This window comes from Cnephaeus nilssonii (genome assembly GCF_951640355.1).
Source record: "Cnephaeus nilssonii genome assembly, chromosome: 14".
NCBI lineage: Eukaryota > Metazoa > Chordata > Mammalia > Chiroptera > Vespertilionidae > Cnephaeus > Cnephaeus nilssonii.
In genome coordinates this window covers 80,228,971-80,249,828 of record NC_137085.1, presented here as the reverse complement: position 1 = coordinate 80,249,828, position 20,858 = coordinate 80,228,971, and positions in this window count along the sequence as shown.

Sequence of the window (20,858 nt, the reverse complement as noted above, 5' to 3'; positions counted from 1 at the left end):
CACTTGTTCTCTCACTATTCTTTGATATTCATTAGTATTTGCTCTGAATGACTACTGATTTCTAGCTGTTTCCTATAATGGGCCTTCTTTTGTACTTGTGGGACTTCACCAAATGTATAAACTACTTTATACACTCTTCTCTAGACTTGCGAAGCTATATAAACTTGTCTTTCAACTGTTTTACAGTTGAATACTACTTTTCAGTGAATTCCGGTGGTTTGAAACACTGGTTTCATGTGAACTAACTCTATTTCAAGGATTTGTGCAGTGTACAACATCCTTTCTAGCCTAGAAACTTACATTTTGATGGTTTTCCACTTGTTTTCCCACAATTCTATGATATTCATTAGTATTTCCTCTGAATTACTACTGATGTCTAGCTGTTTCCTATAAAGGGCCTTCTGCTCTACTTGTGGGACTTCGCCACATGTAGAAACAACTTTATACACTCCTCTCTGGACTTGCAAAGCTATATAAACTTGTCTTGCATCTGTTTTACAGTTGAATACTACTTTTCAGTGAATTCTAGTGGGTTGAAACACTGTTTTCCTGTGATGTAACTCTATTTCAAGGATTTCTGTAGTGTATAACATCCTTTCTAGAATAGAAACTTACATTTTGATGTCTTTTACACTTGTTCTCAAACAATTCTGTGATATTCATTAGTATTTCCTCTGAATTACTACTGATTTGTAGCTGTTTCCCATAATGGGCCTTCTTTTCTACTTGTGGGACTTCACCACATGTAGAAGAAACTTTAGACATTCTTCTCTGAACTTGAGAAGCTATATACACTTGTCTTTCAACTGTTTTACAGTTGAATACTACTTTTCAGTGAATCTGGTGGTTTCAAACACTGGTTTCATGTGAACTAACTCTATTTCAAAGATTTGTGCAGTGTACAACATCCTTTCTAGACTAGAGACTTACATTTTGATGTCTTTTACACTTGTTCTCTCACTATTCTGTGATATTAATTAGTATTTGCTCTGAATGACTACTGATTTCTAGCTGTTTCCTATAATGGGCCTTCTTTTCTACTTGTGGGACTTCACCACATGTAGAAACTACTTTATACACTCTTCTCTAGACATGCGAAGCTATGTAAACTTGTCTTTCAACTGTTTTGCAGTTAAATACTACTTTTCAGTGAATTCTGTTGGTTTGAAACACTGGTTTCATGTGAACTAACTCTATTTCAAGGATTTCTGCAGTGTACAACATCCTTTCCAGACTAGAGACTTACATTTTGGTGTCTTTTACACTTGTTCTCTCACTATTCTGTTATATTCATTAGTATTTGCTCTGAATGACTACTGATTTGTAGCTGTTTCCCATAATGGGCCTTCCTTTCTATTTGTGGGACTTCACCACATGTAGAAACAACTTTATACACTCTTCTCTGAACTTGAGAAGCTATACACACTTGTCTTTCAACTGTTTTACAGTTGAATACTACTTTTCAGTGAATTCCGGTGGTTTGAAACACTGGTTTCATGTGAACTAACTCTATTTCAAGGATTTCTGCACTGTACAACATCCTTTCCAGACTAGAGACTTACATTTTGGTGTCTTTTACACTTGTTCTCTCACTATTCTGTGATATTCATTAGTATTTGCTCTGAATGCCTACTGATTTCAAGCTGTTTCCTATAATGGGCCTTCTTTTCTACTTGTGGGACTTCACCACATGTAGAAACTACTTTATACACTCTTCGCTAGACTTGCGAAGCTATGTAAACTTGTCTTTCAACTGTTTTACAGTTAAATACTACTTTTCAGTGAATTCTGTTGGTTTGAAACACTGGGTTCATGGGAACTAACTATATTTCAAGGATTTCTGCAGTGTACAACATCCTTTCTAGACTAGAGACTTACATTTCGATGTCTTTTACATTTGTTCTCTCACTATTCTGTTATATTCATTAGTATTTGCTCTGAATGACTACTGATTTCTAGCTGTTTCCCATAATGGGCCTTCTTTTCTATTTGTGGGACTTCACCACATGTAGAAACAACTTTATACACTCTTCTCTGAACTTGAGAAGCTATACACACTTGTCTTTCAACTGTTTTACAGTTGAATACTACTTTTCCGTGAATTCCGGTGGTTTCAAACACTGGTTTCTTGTGAACTAACTCTATTTCAAGGATTTGTGCAGTGTACAACATCCTTTCTAGACTAGGGACTTACATTTTTATGTCTTTTACACTTGTTCTCTCACTATTCTTTGATATTCATTAGTATTTGCTCTGAATGACTACTGATTTCTAGCTGTTTCCTATAATGGGCCTTCTTTTCTACTTGTGGGACTTCACCAAATGTATAAACTACTTTATACACTCTTCTCTAGACTTGCGAAGCTATATAAACTTGTCTTTCAACTGTTTTACAGTTGAATACTACTTTTCAGTGAATTCCGGTGGTTTGAAACACTGGTTTCATGTGAACTAACTCTATTTCAAGGATTTGTGCAGTGTACAACATCCTTTCTAGCCTAGAAACGTACATTTTGATGGTTTTGCACTTGTTCGCCCACAATTCTATGATATTCATTAGTATTTCCTCTGAATTACTACTGATTTCTAGCTGTTTCCTATAAAGGGCCTTCTGCTCTACTTGTGGGACTTCGCCACATGTAGAAACAACTTTATACACTCCTATCTGGACTTGCGAAGCTATATAAACTTGTCTTGCAACTGTTTTACAGTTGAATACTACTTTTCAGTGAATTCTAGTGGGTTGAAACACTGTTTTCTTGTGATGTAACTCTATTTCAAGGATTTCTGTAGTGTATAACATCCTTTCTAGAATAGAAACTTACATTTTGATGTCTTTTACACTTGTTCTCAAACAATTCTGTGATATTCATTAGTATTTCCTCTGAATTACTACTGATTTGTAGCTGTTTCCCATAATGGGCCTTCTTTTCTACTTGTGGGACTTCACCACATGTAGAAACTACTTTATACACTCTTCTCTAGACATGCGAAGCTATGTAAACTTGTCTTTCAACTGTTTTACAGTTAAATACTACTTTTCAGTGAATTCTGTTGGTTTGAAACACTGGTTTCATGTGAACTAACTCTATTTCAAGGATTTCTGCAGTGTGAAACATCCTTTCCAGACTAGAGACTTACATTTTGGTGTCTTTTACACTTGTTCTCTCACTATTCTGTTATATTCATTAGTATTTGCTCTGAATGACTACTGATTTGTAGCTGTTTCCCATAATGGGCCTTCTTTTCTATTTGTGGGACTTCACCACATGTAGAAACAACTTTATACACTCTTCTCTGAACTTGAGAAGCTATACACACTTGTCTTTCAACTGTTTTACAGTTGAATACTACTTTTCCGTGAATTCCGGTGGTTTCAAACACTGGTTTCATGTGAACTAACTCTATTTCAAGGATTTGTGCAGTGTACAACATCCTTTCTAGACTAGGGACTTACATTTTTATGTCTTTTACACTTGTTCTCTCACTATTCTTTGATATTCATTAGTATTTGCTCTGAATGACTACTGATTTCTAGCTGTTTCCTATAATGGGCCTTCTTTTGTACTTGTGGGACTTCACCAAATGTATAAACTACTTTATACACTCTTCTCTAGACTTGCGAAGCTATATAAACTTGTCTTTCAACTGTTTTACAGTTGAATACTACTTTTCAGTGAATTCCGGTGGTTTGAAACACTGGTTTCATGTGAACTAACTCTATTTCAAGGATTTGTGCAGTGTACAACATCCTTTCTAGCCTAGAAACTTACATTTTGATGGTTTTCCACTTGTTCTCCCACAATTCTATGATATTCATTAGTATTTCCTCTGAATTACTACTGATTTCTAGCTGTTTCCTATAAAGGGCCTTCTGCTCTACTTGTGGGACTTCGCCACATGTAGAAACAACTTTATACACTCCTCTCTGGACTTGCGAAGCTATATAAACTTGTCTTGCAACTGTTTTACAGTTGAATACTACTTTTCAGTGAATTCTAGTGGGTTGAAACACTGTTTTCTTGTGATGTAACTCTATTTCAAGGATTTCTGTAGTGTATAACATCCTTTCTAGAATAGAAACTTACATTTTGATGTCTTTTACACTTGTTCTCAAACAATTCTGTGATATTCATTAGTATTTCCTCTGAATTACTACTGATTTGTAGCTGTTTCCCATAATGGGCCTTCTTTTCTACTTGTGGGACTTCACCACATGTAGAAGAAACTTTATACATTCTTCTCTGAACTTGAGAAGCTATATACACTTGTCTTTCAACTGTTTTACAGTTGAATACTACTTTTCAGTGAATTCTGGTGGTTTCAAACACTGGTTTCATGTGAACTAACTCTATTTCAAAGATTTGTGCAGTGTACAACATCCTTTCTAGAGTAGAGACTTACATTTTCATGTCTTTTACACTTGTTCTCTCACTATTCTGTGATATTCATTAGTATTTGCTCTGAATGCCTACTGATTTCTAGCTGTTTCCTATAATGGGCCTTCTTTTCTACTTGTGGGACTTCACCACATGTAGAAACTACTTTATACACTCTTCGCTAGACTTGCGAAGCTATGTAAACTTGTCTTTCAACTGTTTTACAGTTAAATACTCCTTTTCAGTGAATTCTGTTGGTTTGAAACACTGGTTTCATGTGAACGAACTCTATTTCAAGGATTTCTGCAGTGTACAACATCCTTTCTAGACTAGAGACTTACATTTTGATGTCTTTTACACTTGTTCTCTCACTATTCTGTGATATTAATGAGTATTTGCTCTTAATGACTACTGATTTCTAGCTGTTTCCTATAATGGGCCTTCTTTTCTACTTGTGGGACTTCACCACATGTAGAAACTACTTTATACACTCTTCTCTAGACTTGCGAAGCTATGTAAACTTGTCTTTCAACTGTTTTACAGTTAAATACTACTTTTCAGTGAATTCTGTTGGTTTGAAACACTGGGTTCATGGGAACTAACTATATTTCAAGGATTTCTGCAGTGTACAACATCCTTTCTAGACTAGAGACTTACATTTTGATGTCTTTTACATTTGTTCTCTCACTATTCTGTTATATTCATTAGTATTTGCTCTGAATGACTACTGATTTCTAGCTGTTTCCCATAATGGGCCTTCTTTTCTACTTGTGGGACTTCACCACATGTAGAAACAACTTTATACATTCTTCTCTGAACTTGAGAAGCTATACACACTTGTCTTTCAACTGTTTTACAGTTAAATACTACTTTTCAGTGAATTCCGGTGGTTTGAAACACTGGTTTCATGTGAACTAACTCTATTTCAAGGAGTTGTGCAGTGTACAACATCCTTTCTAGAGTAGAGACTTACATTTTGATGTCTTTTACACTTGTTCTCTCACTATTCTGTTAAATTCATTAGTATTTGCTCTGAATGCCTACTGATTTCTAGGTGTTTCCTATAATGGGCCTTCTTTTCTACTTGTGGGACTTCACCACATATAGAAACTACTTTATACACTCTTCGCTAGACTTGCGAAGCTATGTAAACTTGTCTTTCAACTGTTTAACAGTTAAATACTCCTTTTCAGTGAATTCTGTTGGTTTGAAACACTGGTTTCATGTGAACGAACTCGATTTCAAGGATTTCTGCAGTGTTCAACATCCTTTCTAGCCTAGAAACGTACATTTTGATGGTTTTCCAGTTGTTCTCCCACAATTCTATGATATTCATTAGTATTTCCTCTGAATTACTACTGATTTCTAGCTGTTTCCTATAAAGGGCCTTCTGCTCTACTTGTGGGACTTCGCCACATGTAGAAACAACTTTATACACTCCTATCTGGACTTGCGAAGCTATATAAACTTGTCTTTCAACTGTTTAACAGTTAAATACTCCTTTTCAGTGAATTCTGTTGGTTTGAAACACTGGTTTCATGTGAACGAACTCGATTTCAAGGATTTCTGCAGTGTACAACATCCTTTCTAGACTAGAGACTTACATTTTGATGTCTTTTACACTTGTTCTCTCACTATTCTGTGATATTAATGAGTATTTGCTGTTAATGACTACTGATTTCTAGCTGTTTCCTATAATGGGCCTTCTTTTCTACTTGTGGGACTTCACCACATGTAGAAACTACTTTATACACTCTTCTCTAGACTTGCGAAGCTATGTAAACTTGTCTTTCAACTGTTTTACAGTTAAATACTACTTTTCAGTGAATTCTGTTGGTTTGAAACACTGGGTTCATGGGAACTAACTATATTTCAAGGATTTCTGCAGTGTACAACATCCTTTCTAGACTAGAGACTTACATTTTGATGTCTTTTACATTTGTTCTCTCACTATTCTGTTATATTCATTAGTATTTGCTCTGAATGACTACTGATTTCTAGCTGTTTCCCATAATGGGCCTTCTTTTCTACTTGTGGGACTTCACCACATGTAGAAACAACTTTATACACTCGTCTCTGGACTTGTGAAGCTATATAAACTTGTCTTTCAACGGTTTAACAGTTAAATACTACTTTTCAGTGAATTCCGGTGCTTTAAAACACTGGTTTCATGTGAACTAACTCTATTTCAAGGATTTGTGCAGTGTACAACATCCTTTCTAGACTAGAGACTTACATTTTGATGTCTTTTACATTTGTTCTCTCACTATTCTGTTATATTCATTAGTATTTGCTCTGAATGACTACTGATTTGTAGCTGTTTCCTATAATTGGCCTTCTTTTCTACTTGTGGGACTTCACCACATGTAGAAACTACTTTATACACTCTTCTCTAGACTTGCGAAGCTATGTAAACTTGTCTTTCAACTGTTTTACAGTTAAATACTACTTTTCAGTGAATTCTGTTGGTTTGAAACACTGGTTTCATGTGAACTAACTCTATTTCAAGGATTTCTGCAGTGTACAACATCCTTTCTAGCCTAGAAACTTACATTTTGATGGTTTTCCACTTGTTCTCACACAATTCTATGATATTCATTAGTATTTCCTCTGAATTACTACTGATTTCTAGCTGTTTCCTATAAAGCGCCTTCTGCTCTACTTGTGGGACTTCGCCACATGTAGAAACAACTTTATACACTCCTCTCTGGACTTGCGAAGCTATATAAACTTGTCTTTCAACTGTTTTACAGTTGAATACTACTTTTCAGTGAATTCTGTTGGTTTGAAACACTGGTTTCATGTGAACTAACTCTATTTCAAGGATTTCTGCAGTGTACAACATCCTTTCTAGACTAGAGACTTACATTTTGATATCTTTTACACTTTTTCTCTCACTATTCTGTGATATTAATGAGTATTTGCTCTTAATGACTACTGATTTCTAGCTGTTTCCTATAATGGGCCTTCTTTTCTACTTGTGGGACTTCACCACATGTAGAAACTACTTATACACTCTTCGCTAGACTTGCGAAGCTATGTAAACTTGTCTTTCAACTGTTTTACAGTTAAATACTACTTTTCAGTGAATTCTGTTGGTTTGAAACACTGGGTTCATGGGAACTAACTATATTTCAAGGATTTCTGCAGTGTACAACATCCTTTCTAGACTACAGACTTACATTTCGATGTCTTTTACATTTGTTCTCTCACTATTCTGTTATATTCATTAGTATTTGCTCTGAATGACTACTGATTTCTAGCTGTTTCCCATAATGGGCCTTCTTTTCTACTTGTGGGACTTCACCACATGTAGAAACAACTTTATACATTCTTCTCTGAACTTGAGAAGCTATACACACGTGTCTTTCAACTGTTTTACAGTTGAATACTACTTTTCAGTTAATTCCGGTGGTTTAAAACACTGGTTTCATGTGAACTAACTCTATTTCAAAGATTTGTGCAGGGTACAACATCCTTTCTAGAGTAGAGACTTACATTTTGATGTCTTTTACACTTGTTCTCTCACTATTCTGTTAAATTCATTAGTATTTGCTCTGAATGCCTACTGATTTCTAGGTGTTTCCTATAATGGGCCTTCTTTTCTACTTGTGGGACTTCACCACATGTAGAAACTACTTTATACACTCTTCTCTAGACTTGCGAAGCTATGTAAACTTGTCTTTCAACTGTTTTACAGTTAAATACTACTTTTCAGTGAATTCTGTTGGTTTGAAACACTGGGTTCATGGGAACTAACTATATTTCAAGGATTTCTGCAGTGTGAAACATCCTTTCCAGACTAGAGACTTACATTTTGGTGTCTTTTACACTTGTTCTCTCACTATTCTGTTATATTCATTAGTATTTGCTCTGAATGACTACTGATTTGTAGCTGTTTCCCATAATGGGCCTTCTTTTCTATTTGTGGGACTTCACCAAATGTAGAAACAACTTTATACACTCTTCTCTGAACTTGAGAAGCTATACACACTTGTCTTTCAACTGTTTTACAGTTGAATACTACTTTTCCGTGAATTCCGGTGGTTTCCAACACTGGTTTCATGTGAACTAACTCTATTTCAAGGATTTGTGCAGTGTACAACATCCTTTCTAGACTAGGGACTTACATTTTGATGTCTTTTACACTTGTTCTCTCACTATTCTGTGATATTCATTAGTATTTGCTCTGAATTACTAATGCTTTCTTGCAGTGTCCTATAATGCCTTCTGGTATACTTGTGGGACTTCACCACATGTAGAAACAACTTTATATACTCTTCTCTGAACTTGTGATTCTATATAAACTTGTCTTTCAACTGTTTTACGGTTGAATACTACTTTTCAGTGAATTCTGGTGGTTTCAAACACTGGTTTCATGTGAACTAACTCTATTTCAAGGATTTGTGCAGTGTACAACATCCTTTCTAGCCTAGAAACTTACATTTTGATGGTTTTCCACTTGTTCTCCCACAATTCTATGATATTCATTAGTATTTCCTCTGAATTACTACTGATTTCTAGCTGTTTCCTATAATGGGCCTTCTGCTCTACTTGTGGGACTTCACCACATGTAGAAACAACTTTATACACTCTTCTCTGGACTTGTGAAGCTATATATACTTGTCTTTCAACGTTTTTACAGTTAAATACTACTTTTCAGGAATTCTGGTGGTTTGAAACACTGGGTTCATGGGAACTAACTATATTTCAAGGATTTCTGCAGTGTACAACATCCTTTCTAGACTAGAGACTTACATTTTGATGTCTTTTACATTTGTTCTCTCACTATTCTGTGATATTCATTAGTATTTGCTCTGAATGACTACTGATTTGTAGCTGTTTCCCATAATGGGCCTTCTTTTCTACTTGTGGGACTTCACCACATGTAGAAACAACTTTATACATTCCTCTCTGAACTTGGAACGCTATACACACTTGTCTTTCAACTGTTTTACAGTTAAGTACTACTTTTCAGTGAATTCTGCTGGTTTCAAACAATGGTTTCATATGAACTAACTCTATTTCAAGGATTTCTGCAGTGTAAAACATCCTTAACAGACTAGAGACTTACATTTTGGTGTCTTTTACATTTATTCTCTCACTATTCTGTTATATTCATTAGTATTTGCTCTGAATGACTACTGATTTCTAGCTGTTTCCTATAATGGGCCTTCTTTTCTCCTTGTGGGACTTCACCACATGTAGAAACTACTTTATACACTCTTCTCTAGACTTGCGAAGCTATGTAAACTTGTCTTTCAACTGTTTTACAGTTAAATACTACTTTTCAGTGAATTCTGTTGGTTTGAAACACTGGTTTCATGTGAACTAACTCTATTTCAAGGATTTGTGCAGTTTACAACATCCTTTCTAGACTAGAGACTTACATTTTGATGTCTTTTACACTTGTTCTCTCACTATTCTGTAATATTCATTAGTATTTCCTCTGAATTACTACTGATTTCTAGCTGTTTCCTATAAAGGGCCTTCTGCTCTACTTGTGGGACTTCGCCACATGTAGAAACAACTTTATACACTCCTCTCTGGACTTGCGAAGCTATATAAACTTGTCTTTCAACTGTTTTACAGTTGAATACTACTTTTCAGTGAATTCTAGTGGGTTGAAACACTGTTTTCTTATGATGTAACTCTATTTCAAGGATTTCTGTAGTGTATAACATCCTTTCTAGAATAGAAACTTACATTTTGATGTCTTTTACACTTGTTCTCAAACAATTCTGTGATATTCATTAGTATTTCCTCTGAATTACTACTGATTTCTAGCTGTTTCCTATAATGGGCCTTCTGCTCTACTTGTGGGACTTCACCACATGTAGAAACAACTTTATACACTCTTCTCTGGACTTGTGAAGCTATATACACTTGTCTTTCAACGTTTTCACAGTTAAATACTACTTTTCAGGAATTCTGGTGGTTTGAAACACTGGTTTCATGTGAACTAACTCTATTTCAAGGATTTCTGCAGTGTAAAACATCCTTTCCAGACTAGAGACTTACATTTTGGTGTCTTTTACACTTGTTCTCTCACTATTCTGTTATATTCAGTAGTATTTGCTCTGAATGACTACTGATTTGTAGCTGTTTCCCATAATGGGCCTTCTTTTCTACTTGTGGGACTTCACCACCTGTAGAAACAACTTTATACACTCTTCTCTGAACTTGAGAAGCTATACACACTTGTCTTTCAACTGTTTTACAGTTGAATACTACTTTTCAGTGAATTCCGGAGGTTTGAAACACTGGTTTCATGTGAACTAACTCTATTTCAAGGATTTCTGCAGTGTACAACATCCTTTCTAGACTAGAGACTTACATTTTGATGTCTTTTACATTGGTTCTCTCACTATTCTGTTATATTCATTAGTATTTGCTCTGAATGACTACTGATTTGTAGCTGTTTCCCATAATGGGCCTTCTTTTCTACTTGTGGGACTTCACCACATGTAGAAACAACTTTATACATTCTTGTCTGAACTTGTAACGCTATACACACTTGTCTTTCAACTGTTTTACAGTTGAATACTACTTTTCAGTGAATTCTGCTGGTTTCAAACACTGGTTTCATATGAACTAACTCTATTTCAAGGATTTGTGCAGTGTACAACATCCTTAACAGACTAGAGACTTACATTTTGGTGTCTTTTACACTTGTTCTCTCACTATTCTGTGATATTCATTAGTATTTGCTCTGAATGCCTACTGATTTCTAGCTGTTTCCTATAATGGGCCTTCTTTTCTCCTTGTGGGACTTCACCACATGTAGAAACTACTTTATACCCTCTTCTCTAGACTTGGGAAGCTATGTAAACTTGTCTTTCAACTGTTTTACAGTTAAATACTACTTTTCAGTGAATTCTGCTGGTTTGAAACACTGGGTTCATGGGAACTAACTATATTTCAAGGATTTCTGCAGTGTACAACATCCTTTCTAGACTAGAGACTTACATTTTGATGTCTTTTACATTTGTTCTCTCACTATTCTGTTATATTCATTAGTATTTGCTCTGAATGACTACTGATTTCTAGCTGTTTCCCATAATGGGCCTTCTTTTCTACTTGTGGGACTTCACCACATGTAGAAACAACTTTATACATTCTTCTCTGAACTTGGAACGCTATACACACTTGTCTTTCAACTGTTTTACAGTTAAATACTACTTTTCAGTGAATTCTGCTGATTTCAAACACTGGTTTCATATGAACTAACTCTATTTCAAGGATTTCTGCAGTGTAAAACATCCTTAACAGACTAGAGACTTACATTTTGGTGTCTTTTACACTTGTTCTCTCACTATTCTGTATTATTCATTAGTATTTCCTATGCATGACTACTGATTTCTAGCTGTTTCCTATAATGGGCCTTCTTTTCTACTTGTGGGACTTCACCACATGTAGAAACAACTTTATACATTCTTCTCTAGACTTGCGAAGCTATATACACTTGTCATTCAACTGTTTTACAGTTAAATCCTACTTTTCAGTGAATTCCGGTGGTTTGAAACACTGGTTTCAAGTGAACTAACTATATTTCAAGGATTTCTGCAGTGTACAACATCCTTTCTAGACTACAGACTTACATTTCGATGTCTTTTACATTTGTTCTCTCACTATTCTGTTATATTCATTAGTATTTGCTCTGAATGACTACTGATTTCTAGCTGTTTCCCATAATGGGCCTTCTTTTCTACTTGTGGGACTTCACCACATGTAGAAACAACTTTATACATTCTTCTCTGAACTTGAGAAGCTATACACACGTGTCTTTCAACTGTTTTACAGTTGAATACTACTTTTCAGTTAATTCCGGTGGTTTAAAACACTGGTTTCATGTGAACTAACTCTATTTCAAAGATTTGTGCAGGGTACAACATCCTTTCTAGAGTAGAGACTTACATTTTGATGTCTTTTACACTTGTTCTCTCACTATTCTGTTAAATTCATTAGTATTTGCTCTGAATGCCTACTGATTTCTAGGTGTTTCCTATAATGGGCCTTCTTTTCTACTTGTGGGACTTCACCACATGTAGAAACTACTTTATACACTCTTCTCTAGACTTGCGAAGCTATGTAAACTTGTCTTTCAACTGTTTTACAGTTAAATACTACTTTTCAGTGAATTCTGTTGGTTTGAAACACTGGGTTCATGGGAACTAACTATATTTCAAGGATTTCTGCAGTGTGAAACATCCTTTCCAGACTAGAGACTTACATTTTGGTGTCTTTTACACTTGTTCTCTCACTATTCTGTTATATTCATTAGTATTTGCTCTGAATGACTACTGATTTGTAGCTGTTTCCCATAATGGGCCTTCTTTTCTATTTGTGGGACTTCACCAAATGTAGAAACAACTTTATACACTCTTCTCTGAACTTGAGAAGCTATACACACTTGTCTTTCAACTGTTTTACAGTTGAATACTACTTTTCCGTGAATTCCGGTGGTTTCCAACACTGGTTTCATGTGAACTAACTCTATTTCAAGGATTTGTGCAGTGTACAACATCCTTTCTAGACTAGGGACTTACATTTTGATGTCTTTTACACTTGTTCTCTCACTATTCTGTGATATTCATTAGTATTTGCTCTGAATTACTAATGCTTTCTTGCAGTGTCCTATAATGCCTTCTGGTATACTTGTGGGACTTCACCACATGTAGAAACAACTTTATATACTCTTCTCTGAACTTGTGATTCTATATAAACTTGTCTTTCAACTGTTTTACGGTTGAATACTACTTTTCAGTGAATTCTGGTGGTTTCAAACACTGGTTTCATGTGAACTAACTCTATTTCAAGGATTTGTGCAGTGTACAACATCCTTTCTAGCCTAGAAACTTACATTTTGATGGTTTTCCACTTGTTCTCCCACAATTCTATGATATTCATTAGTATTTCCTCTGAATTACTACTGATTTCTAGCTGTTTCCTATAATGGGCCTTCTGCTCTACTTGTGGGACTTCACCACATGTAGAAACAACTTTATACACTCTTCTCTGGACTTGTGAAGCTATATATACTTGTCTTTCAACGTTTTTACAGTTAAATACTACTTTTCAGGAATTCTGGTGGTTTGAAACACTGGGTTCATGGGAACTAACTATATTTCAAGGATTTCTGCAGTGTACAACATCCTTTCTAGACTAGAGACTTACATTTTGATGTCTTTTACATTTGTTCTCTCACTATTCTGTGATATTCATTAGTATTTGCTCTGAATGACTACTGATTTGTAGCTGTTTCCCATAATGGGCCTTCTTTTCTACTTGTGGGACTTCACCACATGTAGAAACAACTTTATACATTCCTCTCTGAACTTGGAACGCTATACACACTTGTCTTTCAACTGTTTTACAGTTAAGTACTACTTTTCAGTGAATTCTGCTGGTTTCAAACAATGGTTTCATATGAACTAACTCTATTTCAAGGATTTCTGCAGTGTAAAACATCCTTAACAGACTAGAGACTTACATTTTGGTGTCTTTTACATTTATTCTCTCACTATTCTGTTATATTCATTAGTATTTGCTCTGAATGACTACTGATTTCTAGCTGTTTCCTATAATGGGCCTTCTTTTCTCCTTGTGGGACTTCACCACATGTAGAAACTACTTTATACACTCTTCTCTAGACTTGCGAAGCTATGTAAACTTGTCTTTCAACTGTTTTACAGTTAAATACTACTTTTCAGTGAATTCTGTTGGTTTGAAACACTGGTTTCATGTGAACTAACTCTATTTCAAGGATTTGTGCAGTTTACAACATCCTTTCTAGACTAGAGACTTACATTTTGATGTCTTTTACACTTGTTCTCTCACTATTCTGTAATATTCATTAGTATTTCCTCTGAATTACTACTGATTTCTAGCTGTTTCCTATAAAGGGCCTTCTGCTCTACTTGTGGGACTTCGCCACATGTAGAAACAACTTTATACACTCCTCTCTGGACTTGCGAAGCTATATAAACTTGTCTTTCAACTGTTTTACAGTTGAATACTACTTTTCAGTGAATTCTAGTGGGTTGAAACACTGTTTTCTTATGATGTAACTCTATTTCAAGGATTTCTGTAGTGTATAACATCCTTTCTAGAATAGAAACTTACATTTTGATGTCTTTTACACTTGTTCTCAAACAATTCTGTGATATTCATTAGTATTTCCTCTGAATTACTACTGATTTCTAGCTGTTTCCTATAATGGGCCTTCTGCTCTACTTGTGGGACTTCACCACATGTAGAAACAACTTTATACACTCTTCTCTGGACTTGTGAAGCTATATACACTTGTCTTTCAACGTTTTCACAGTTAAATACTACTTTTCAGGAATTCTGGTGGTTTGAAACACTGGTTTCATGTGAACTAACTCTATTTCAAGGATTTCTGCAGTGTAAAACATCCTTTCCAGACTAGAGACTTACATTTTGGTGTCTTTTACACTTGTTCTCTCACTATTCTGTTATATTCAGTAGTATTTGCTCTGAATGACTACTGATTTGTAGCTGTTTCCCATAATGGGCCTTCTTTTCTACTTGTGGGACTTCACCACCTGTAGAAACAACTTTATACACTCTTCTCTGAACTTGAGAAGCTATACACACTTGTCTTTCAACTGTTTTACAGTTGAATACTACTTTTCAGTGAATTCCGGAGGTTTGAAACACTGGTTTCATGTGAACTAACTCTATTTCAAGGATTTCTGCAGTGTACAACATCCTTTCTAGACTAGAGACTTACATTTTGATGTCTTTTACATTGGTTCTCTCACTATTCTGTTATATTCATTAGTATTTGCTCTGAATGACTACTGATTTGTAGCTGTTTCCCATAATGGGCCTTCTTTTCTACTTGTGGGACTTCACCACATGTAGAAACAACTTTATACATTCTTGTCTGAACTTGTAACGCTATACACACTTGTCTTTCAACTGTTTTACAGTTGAATACTACTTTTCAGTGAATTCTGCTGGTTTCAAACACTGGTTTCATATGAACTAACTCTATTTCAAGGATTTGTGCAGTGTACAACATCCTTAACAGACTAGAGACTTACATTTTGGTGTCTTTTACACTTGTTCTCTCACTATTCTGTGATATTCATTAGTATTTGCTCTGAATGCCTACTGATTTCTAGCTGTTTCCTATAATGGGCCTTCTTTTCTCCTTGTGGGACTTCACCACATGTAGAAACTACTTTATACCCTCTTCTCTAGACTTGGGAAGCTATGTAAACTTGTCTTTCAACTGTTTTACAGTTAAATACTACTTTTCAGTGAATTCTGCTGGTTTGAAACACTGGGTTCATGGGAACTAACTATATTTCAAGGATTTCTGCAGTGTACAACATCCTTTCTAGACTAGAGACTTACATTTTGATGTCTTTTACATTTGTTCTCTCACTATTCTGTTATATTCATTAGTATTTGCTCTGAATGACTACTGATTTCTAGCTGTTTCCCATAATGGGCCTTCTTTTCTACTTGTGGGACTTCACCACATGTAGAAACAACTTTATACATTCTTCTCTGAACTTGGAACGCTATACACACTTGTCTTTCAACTGTTTTACAGTTAAATACTACTTTTCAGTGAATTCTGCTGATTTCAAACACTGGTTTCATATGAACTAACTCTATTTCAAGGATTTCTGCAGTGTAAAACATCCTTAACAGACTAGAGACTTACATTTTGGTGTCTTTTACACTTGTTCTCTCACTATTCTGTATTATTCATTAGTATTTCCTATGCATGACTACTGATTTCTAGCTGTTTCCTATAATGGGCCTTCTTTTCTACTTGTGGGACTTCACCACATGTAGAAACAACTTTATACATTCTTCTCTAGACTTGCGAAGCTATATACACTTGTCATTCAACTGTTTTACAGTTAAATCCTACTTTTCAGTGAATTCCGGTGGTTTGAAACACTGGTTTCAAGTGAACTAACTCTATTTCAAGGATTTGTGCAGTGTACAACATCCTTTCTAGACTAGAGACTTACATTTTGATGTCTTTTACACTTGTTCTCTCACTATTCTGTGATATTCATTAGTATTTGCTCTGAATGCCTACTGATTTCTAGCTGTTTCCTATAATGGGCCTTCTTTTCTCCTTGTGGGACTTCACCACATGTAGAAACTACTTTATACACTCTTCTCTAGACTTGCGAAGCTATGTAAACTTGTCTTTCAACTGTTTTACAGTTAAATACTACTTTTCAGTGAATTCTGCTGGTTTGAAACACTGGGTTCATGGGAACTAACTATATTTCAAGGATTTCTGCAGTGTACAACATCCTTTCTAGACTAGAGACTTACATTTTGATGTCTTTTACATTTGTTCTCTCACTATTCTGTTATATTCATTAGTATTTGCTCTGAATGACTACTGATTTCTAGCTGTTTCCCATAATGTGCCTTCTTTTCTACTTGTGGGACTTCACCACATGTAGAAACAACTTTATACATTCTTCTCTGAACTTGGAACGCTATACACACTTGTCTTTCAACTGTTTTACAGTTAAATACTACTTTTCAGTGAATTCTGCTGGTTTCAAACACTGGTTTCATATGAACTAACTCTATTTCAAGGATTTCTGCAGTGTAAAACATCCTTAACAGACTAGAGACTTACATTTTGGTGTCTTTTACATTTGTTCTCTCACTATTCTGTTATATTCATTAGTATTTGCTCTGAATGACTACTGATTTCTAGCTGTTTCCTATAATGGGCCTTCTTTTCTACTTGTGGGACTTCACCACATGTAGAAACTACTTTATACACTCTTCTCTAGACTTGCGAAGCTATGTAAACTTGTCTTTCAACTGTTTTACAGTTAAATACTACTTTTCAGTGAATTCTGTTGGTTTGAAACACTGGTTTCATGTGAACTAACTCTATTTCAAGGATTTGTGCAGTTTACAACATCCTTTCTAGACTAGAGACTTACATTTTGATGTCTTTTACACTTGTTCTCTCACTATTCTGTGATATTCATTAGTATTTCCTCTGAATTACTACTGATTTCTAGCTGTTTCCTATAAAGGGCCTTCTGCTCTACTTGTGGGACTTCACCACATGTAGAAACAACTTTATACACTCTTCTCTGGACTTGTGAAGCTATATACACTTGTCTTTCAACGTTTTTACAGTTAAATACTACTTTTCAGGAATTCTGGTGGTTTGAAACACTGGTTTCATGTGAACTAACTCTATTTCAAGGATTTCTGCAGTGTAAAACATCCTTTCCAGACTAGAGACTTACTTTTTGGTGTCTTTTACACTTGTTCTCTCACTATTCTGTTATATTCATTAGTATTTGCTCTGAATGACTACTGATTTGTAGCTGTTTCCCATAATGGGCCTTCTTTTCTACTTGTGGGACTTCACCACCTGTAGAAACAACTTTATACACTCTTCTCTGAACTTGAGAGCTATACACACTTGTCTTTCAACTGTTTTACAGTTGAATACTACTTTTCAGTGAATTCTGGTGGTTTCAAACACTGGTTTCATGTGAACTAACTCTATTTCAAGGATTTGTGCAGTTTACAACATCCTTTCTAGACTAGAGACTTACATTTTGGTGTCTTTTACACTTGTTCTCTCACTATTCTGTATTATTCATTAGTATTTCCTATGCATGACTACTGATTTCTAGCTGTTTCCTATAATGGGCCTTCTTTTCTACTTGTGGGACTTCACCACATGTAGAAACAACTTTATACATTCTTCTCTAGACTTGCGAAGCTATATACACTTGTCATTCAACTGTTTTACAGTTAAATCCTACTTTTCAGTGAATTCCGGTGGTTTGAAACACTGGTTTCAAGTGAACTAACTCTATTTCAAGGATTTGTGCAGTGTACAACATCCTTTCTAGACTAGAGACTTACATTTTGATGTCTTTTACACTTGTTCTCTCACTATTCTGTGATATTCATTAGTATTTGCTCTGAATGCCTACTGATTTCTAGCTGTTTCCTATAATGGGCCTTCTTTTCTCCTTGTGGGACTTCACCACATGTAGAAACTACTTTATACACTCTTCTCTAGACTTGCGAAGCTATGTAAACTTGTCTTTCAACTGTTTTACAGTTAAATACTACTTTTCAGTGAATTCTGCTGGTTTGAAACACTGAGTTCATGGGAACTAACTATATTTCAAGGATTTCTGCAGTGTACAACATCCTTTCTAGACTAGAGACTTACATTTTGATGTCTTTTACATTTGTTCTCTCACTATTCTGTTATATTCATTAGTATTTGCTCTGAATGACTACTGATTTCTAGCTGTTTCCCATAATGTGCCTTCTTTTCTACTTGTGGGACTTCACCACATGTAGAAACAACTTTATACATTCTTCTCTGAACTTGGAACGCTATACACACTTGTCTTTCAACTGTTTTACAGTTAAATACTACTTTTCAGTGAATTCTGCTGGTTTCAAACACTGGTTTCATATGAACTAACTCTATTTCAAGGATTTCTGCAGTGTAAAACATCCTTAACAGACTAGAGACTTACATTTTGGTGTCTTTTACATTTGTTCTCTCACTATTCTGTTATATTCATTAGTATTTGCTCTGAATGACTACTGATTTCTAGCTGTTTCCTATAATGGGCCTTCTTTTCTACTTGTGGGACTTCACCACATGTAGAAACTACTTTATACACTCTTCTCTAGACTTGCGAAGCTATGTAAACTTGTCTTTCAACTGTTTTACAGTTAAATACTACTTTTCAGTGAATTCTGTTGGTTTGAAACACTGGTTTCATGTGAACTAACTCTATTTCAAGGATTTGTGCAGTTTACAACATCCTTTCTAGACTAGAGACTTACATTTTGATGTCTTTTACACTTGTTCTCTCACTATTCTGTGATATTCATTAGTATTTCCTCTGAATTACTACTGATTTCTAGCTGTTTCCTATAAAGGGCCTTCTGCTCTACTTGTGGGACTTCACCACATGTAGAAACAACTTTATACACTCTTCTCTGGACTTGTGAAGCTATATACACTTGTCTTTCAACGTTTTTACAGTTAAATACTACTTTTCAGGAATTCTGGTGGTTTGAAACACTGGTTTCATGTGAACTAACTCTATTTCAAGGATTTCTGCAGTGTAAAACATCCTTTCCAGACTAGAGACTTACTTTTTGGTGTCTTTTACACTTGTTCTCTCACTATTCTGTTATATTCATTAGTATTTGCTCTGAATGACTACTGATTTGTAGCTGTTTCCCATAATGGGCCTTCTTTTCTACTTGTGGGACTTCACCACCTGTAGAAACAACTTTATACACTCTTCTCTGAACTTGAGAGCTATACACACTTGTCTTTCAACTGTTTTACAGTTGAATACTACTTTTCAGTGAATTCTGGTGGTTTCAAACACTGGTTTCATGTGAACTAACTCTATTTCAAGGATTTGTGCAGTTTACAACATCCTTTCTAGACTAGAGACTTACATTTTGATGTCTTTTACACTTGTTCTCTCACTATTCTGTTATATTCATTAGTATTTGCTCTGAATGACTACTGATTTCTAGCTGTTTCCCATAATGGGCCTTCTTTTCTACTTGTGGGACTTCACCACATGTAGAAACAACTTTATACATTCTTCTCTGAACTTGGAACGCTATACACACTTGTCTTTCAACTCTTTTACAGTTGAATACTACTTTTCAGTGAATTCTGCTGGTTTCAAACACTGGTTTCATATGAACTAACTCTATTTCAAGGATTTCTGCAGTGTAAAACATCCTTAACAGACTAGAGACTTACATTTTGGTGTCTTTTACACTTGTTCTCTCACTATTCTGTATTATTCATTAGTATTTCCTATGCATGACTACTGATTTCTAGCTGTTTCCTATAATGGGCCTTCTTTTCTCCTTGTGGGACTTCACCACATGTAGAAACTACTTTATACCCTCTTCTCTAGACTTGCGAAGCTATGTAAACTTGTCTTTCAACTGTTTTACAGTTAAATACTACTTTTCAGTGAATTCTGCTGGTTTGAAACACTGGGTTCATGGGAACTAACTATATTTCAAGGATTTCTGCAGTGTACAACATCCTTTCTAGACTAGAGACTTACATTTTGATGTCTTTTACATTTGTTCTCTCACTATTCTGTTATATTCATTAGTATTTGCTCTGAATGACTACTGATTTCTAGCTGTTTCCCATAATGGGCCTTCTTTTCTACTTGTGGGACTTCACCACATGTAGAAACAACTTTATACATTCTTCTCTGAACTTGGAACGCTATACACACTTGTCTTTCAACTGTTTTACAGTTAAATACTACTTTTCAGTGAATTCTGCTGATTTCAAACACTGGTTTCATATGAACTAACTCTATTTCAAGGATTTCTGCAGTGTAAAACATCCTTAACAGACTAGAGACTTACATTTTGGTGTCTTTTACACTTGTTCTCTCACTATTCTGT